Source organism: Gossypium arboreum, chromosome 1 (genome assembly GCF_025698485.1).
Source record: "Gossypium arboreum isolate Shixiya-1 chromosome 1, ASM2569848v2, whole genome shotgun sequence".
Classification (NCBI taxonomy): domain Eukaryota; kingdom Viridiplantae; phylum Streptophyta; class Magnoliopsida; order Malvales; family Malvaceae; genus Gossypium; species Gossypium arboreum.
Window position 1 is genome coordinate 51254948 of NC_069070.1, and position 6373 is coordinate 51261320.

Genomic DNA, 6373 nt, shown 5'->3' on the forward strand with positions numbered 1-6373 from the left:
TGGACATGTGGATATTATTGGGCCAAGCCGTGTAGTTCACACGACCAAGGACATTTTTGGGCTTTATGGGCTACACGGGCATGTGGGCCCACATGGGCCGCATTATGGGCTTTGGGCCCATTATCACTGTTTGACTGTTAAGGTTGCGTGGGTCACTTGAGACGACTATGGACCTTCTGTTGGGTCAGTAAGTATACCTAGACCCCAATTTGATGAACTGATCGTTATACCCCCTATGAGGTAAATGACTGATATACCCCTTTGATGTGTATAACTGCAATCAAGCATGACATGAATTGCATTCACGTATGATATAATGACATGACATATTGCATAGGGTTGGGTTATTATATTTGGAAGAATTGTACTGTGCTGCCAGCTCTACTGCAACCACTGTTTAGTGCCGTAACCAGTGCTATATTTTGGAGTGTAGGGATAGGTGGGTCGATTTTATCCCCACATAGAGTGTAGGGCTGGACGGAGTGGAGTGTAGAGAATGGATGCGTAGGATTTTTGATTGCATTACCGTTATTGTTATTGTAATGAGCTATGGCAAACACTGATATTGATACTGTAATGGGTTATGGCCCTAACTGATACTGGACTATCGCTGAAATGGGCTTAGGCCCGAACCATATTTGCCTACTATTTGACTGACTATTGTTAAGGGATTATACACTGAGTTTACTTAAACTCACCCTTCTGCTTCTCTGCGCAGGAAATCCTTAGACGGGTCAGTGCTGCGAGAGACTCGATGGTGGCGACACAACTGTTTTTGCTTTCTTTAATCTTTTAATTTATAAGTAATTTAATTTGGGATTTTGTTTTGTAATAAGGCCTTTTAAAGTTTTCTTTTGGGGTTTATTTACTTTGAATCATATCTACTAGAAGTAGGCCATAGTTTTCTTCAAAGAGATAAATGCATTTCAAAACTTATTGAAACACATTTTAAAAAGTTTCCGCAACTATCATAGTTTTCTAAAATGCAATAACAATCTAATATAATTAACACTGTGCTAAACCAACTAGACTTTAACAATGAGCAAGTTATTCTAAATTTTTCATAAAGATCACGATGAGGTTTTTAGTATAGAACTATGTTTTTCGAAATTCACTTCAATGTGATATCGCGGATTCAGCCATAACGTCTATGTCGGGTTTGGGGTGTTACATTTATATCTATGATGTAACGATTCATATAAGACCCTTTGTATATAATATTTTTTCATAAGTTGAAATTTAGCTTGATATGACGTATAGCGAAAGATAGATAAGAATCTTAGTTTATGAGATTAAAGAGTTGAGAAATCCGAGGTTATGTGAGAGACTGATAAGGATATAAGAAAGCAAGTCTCTATTTTATTCTCTAATAAGATTTTCAGGGACGAAAATCCTTAAGGGAAGAGAGTTGTAACAACTCGATTTTAGCTAAATCAGAACAGCGGTTTCAAAACCAAAATTCGATTTTAGAAAATTTATTTTAATATTATTTTATGTGTTTACAACATGATATCATGTATGTGTGAAAATTTCGTGAGCTAATTTTACCGTTTAATTGCTCAATTTGAGAAAATGACAAATTGTGTAAAATGCAAAAGTTGCATTCTATTAGTTAAAGGTGTCAATTGAATTTGGCTTTTAAGTATGATGGCTTTAAATGGTAATTAAACCATTTTAAATGGTAGTGGACTATTATTGACAACCATTATATGTTTTTAATGGTTTTTTATTAAGGGTTAAAATGGTAATCAAGTACAATAATAAAACAAAAAAATATAATTTGATGGCTATCATCTTCATCTAGCTGATTGGAAAGAAGAAATTTAAAGGTTCGACTGTGGTACTTTGAGAAAGTAAGTCCATTTTTACTCGATTTTTAATAATTTCTACGTTTTTGAGATAGTTGATTTGTAATCTAGCCAGCCTATACCACCGATTTTGAAATTGTTAAAGATTTTGATAGTTACCATTGTTGAATACATGTGTTAATTGATGTTTGATGATGAAATATGAAACTTCGATGATAGTTTTACATGTTTTGTAAAGTGATTTTGAGTAAAAATGTCAATTTTGGACTAAATTGTAAAATGTGGAAATTTAGTGTTAAAAATGTAAAATAAATTGGAAATATAGGCTGATAGTAATATATGGAAAATTTGGCTAGCTTGGGTTTGTGTTTAATTTCATGAAATTGTGATTTTATGTGATAATGACTAAATTGCAAAAAAGTGAAATAATACAGTAAAAAGTGTAATTTTGCCAAAATGTGTAAATTGTGTTAACTTGAATGAATTAATAATTAAATAAGCTGATTTTTGTTTATAACTAGATTAAGAAAAATACAACTTTAGATCGAGGAAATGATAAAGTATCGGACTAGTCGATCCGTTCCGTCGTTTTAACGATCGAGGTAAGTTCGTATGTTATTAAATGATGTTAAATTGTGCTATAAATTTATTATTGTTGAATTGAATTATATTGCTGATTGGAAATGAGTACGAGCACAATGAATAGAGTTTCAATGTCCGAAAGTCCCGTACGAACCTTAGGAATAGTATAGGATACGAATGTCGTGACATTAGGATTTCCAAGATGAGATTATGTGTAAGACCATGTTTGGGACATTGGCATCATTATGTGATTACGTGTAAGACCATCTCTGGCACATTGGCATCGTTATATGATTTATTGTAAGAGCATAGCTGGGCTATTAGCATCGATATGTGATAACATGTAAGACCATATCTGGGATATGGCATTGTACGAGACATATGTGATTTCGGAGTATCCTTAACGATTCCAAATAGTTCAACAGGCATAGTCAAGGCAAGAATGAAAGTACAAATGAAATAGTAATATATGATTTATAGATGATGAATTGATTTGGTTGAGAAGCATGATTTAGTTGATGGAAAGGTTATTGAATGCATTTAGAAGTTATGTGAGTTTGATGATTGCAACATATTATTTTGGTATGTAATTGATCATGGAATTGAGTAGTAGAGAGAATGGCTACATGGCATAATATATGTGTTGAAATGGCATGAAATGTCTTGTTGTAGGAAGGCATGAGAAGGGTGAGGAATGTGGCTTAAACCAAGCCTATTTTCACTCCACATGACTAAGCACACAGGCGTGTGGCTCAATTGTGTGTGACACATGGCCTTGGTACACGACCGTGTGTCCCCTAAGGTACCCTTTCAAATTAAGTCAATATACCCTATAGGTTTGACACGACCTAGACACACGTGCGTGTCTACTGGCAATGCGGTACACAGACTAGCACATGGGCGTGTGGCTAGCTGTGTGGCCCAAGTCTGTAACCGCTCTAGATTTCACACGGCTTGGCACATAAGCGTGTCCTTAGCCGTATGGTGCAAGTCAGTATGTATGCCCTGTTGTCACACAGCCTGTGACACAGGCATGTCTGGTAGCCATGTGAGGCACACTGCCAGTTCACACGGGCTTGTGACCCTTAAATGTTTGAATATTTTTTGTATGTTTTCTTAAGTTTGTAAAAATTATCGGTTTAGTCCCGAACCTCTTTTAAGCATGTTTTAAGGTCTCGTAAAGCCTTATAAGGGACATTGTGAATTTTTTAATGAATTTTGATTATGAATGCTTAAGTGGATGTGAATGAGGTGTGTTTTCCGGTAATGCCTCGTAACCCTATTCCGGCGATAGATACGGGTTAGGGGTGTTACATTACCTCAATGCAAAAACAGCAAAAGGGATCTATTTGTCAATTATTTTGTTTTTCCCCCGATCTACACCCGAACTTTTTTTTTCTTGATCTATAATACCACATTTAACTTATTTAATCATCAAGCTATTCAATTCAGTCCAAAATCACATTATGGAAAAAATGTACATTTCAACATTTTACAATTTAGTCCCTAGGCTTGTGAAATGAATTTCTTTCAATTTTATCACAACCCAATCCTAGCTGAATATTACTTGTATTCATAATAGCCCACATTTTTCATTTATTCACATTTTTCTACACATTTTATGGCCTTTACAAATAAGTCCCTATTTGACCTTTTTATCGAAAATCACTTTACAAATGTTGTTTAACTAACAACAAACATGCATTTTCTACCATCAAACATCAAAATACAAACATATTCAACATGGGTAAAATTTTAGACTTTAACTTTCTTTCAAATTAGTCCTTGAAATTGCTAGATCAAGTTACAACGATCTCAAAAATATAGAAATCATAAAGCTTGGCCAAAACCCTAGCTATGGCTTCTTGTAAAATTCGGATATGGGTGGGGGGAACTAAATTGAGAAGATGGACACTTTTATTTAGTTAATTTTGTCTTTATTTACCAAATTACTAAATTGCCCTTAATGCATAACTATAAAATTTCACCTAACCATGTCCATTTTTGTCCATTCTAAAGTATAATGGACTAATTACCATTTAAGGACCTCCAATTTAAAATATCATAGCAATTAGACACTTTTAACTTATATAACTCAAATTTTGCACATATTGCAATTTAGTCCTTCTAGTCAAATTAAGCACCCAATCGATACAATTTCTTAATGAAATTTTCACACAATTATTCTATCATTCTATAGACCTAAACAAAATAATAAAATAAATATTTCTACTTTAGATATGTTGTACTGAAACCACTATTTTGATTTGACCCAAAAACGAGCTGTTACAACTATCCCCCTTAAGGATTTTCGTCCCCAAAAATCTTACCAGAAATGAGTTTAGGGTACTATTTTCTCATAGCTTCTTCAGGTTTCCACGTAGCCTCTTTGACCTCGTGTCATTTCCACAAAACTTTCACTAGAGCTATGCTTTTTTTTTCAACTGTTTAACCTCTCGAACTAACACTTTGATCGATTCTTCACGGTATGTCATATCGGGTCGAATCTCAATCTTTGACAGCGAGATTACATGCGTTGGATCTGAAAGATATCATCGCAACATCGACACATGAAATACATTGTGGATCCTTTCCAATTCCGACGGCAAAGCTAGTCGATATGCCACTGGCCATATTCTTCCAATAATCTTATACGGCCCAATGAAACGCGGACTTAACTTGCCTTTGAGACCAAATCTAAGAATTTTCTTCCACGGAGACACTTTCAAAAACACTTTATCACCAACCTGAAATTAAATATCCTTCCATTTCAAATCTACGTACGATTTTTGTTGATTCGAAGCTGCTTTCAAACAATCACGAATTACTTTCACTTTCTCTTCAGTTTCTCCGACCAAATCAACCCCGTGAATCTGTTTCTCACTAAGTTCGATCCAGTACAGTGGAGTTTGACACTTGTGACCATACAATGCTTCATACAGTGCCATCTTTATACTCGATTGAAAACTGTTGTTATAAGCAAATTCGACCAACGATAGATATTTCTCCCGACTACCTTCGAACTCTAAAACACAACAATGAAGCATATCTTTGAGAATTTGAATCACTCTGTCGGATTGACCGTCGGTTTGTGGATGAAATGTAGTACTAAAATTCAACTTTGTACCCAACCCTTCTTGCAATTTCTTCCAAAATCGTGACGTGATTCTCGAATCTCTATCCAAAATAATAGAAGTAGGCACTCGTGCACAATCTCTGTAATGTACAATTCAGCTAGTTTATCAAGGGAATAATCGGCATGTACTAGTATGAAATGAGCTGATTTCGCCAATCTATCAACAACGACCCAAATAACATATTTCTTTTTCAGGGTCAGAGGTAACCCTAATACAAAATCCATCGTAACTTGATTTTCACTCGGGTATAGTCACATCCTGAAGTAAACCCAAAGACACTTGATTTTCAGTTTTCACTTGTTGACAAATCAAACATCTGATTACAAACTTTGAAATGTCTTGTTTCATGCCTGATTACCAATTCAATTCCTTCAAATCATTATACATCTTTGTATATCCAGGATGACAACCATTATGTGCCTCATGAAGAATTTTCTAAATCAGTTCAGTATTTCGCGGTACACAAATCCTACCTCGAAACCTCAAACAATCATCAGATCCAATCTGATATTCTGAATCACTATTCAATTCGTATAGAACTCTTTTAGCTTGCAACTCATTATCACCTTTCTAAGCTTTGCAAATTTGCTAAAGAAATACCAGTCTAGCTTTCAACTCAGCCAAAATCGATTCATCATCAGTTAAGGTGAGTCGTGTATTCATCACTCTTAAAGAAAACAAAGACTTTCTACTTAAAGCATCTGTGACTACGTTCGCTTTACCCAGGTGGTAGTCGATCACTAAGTCATAATCCTTCAATAGTCTCAGCCATCTCCATTGTTGCAAATTCAAATCTTTCTGAGTCATTAAATACTTTAAACTCTTGTGATCGGTAAAGATATGACA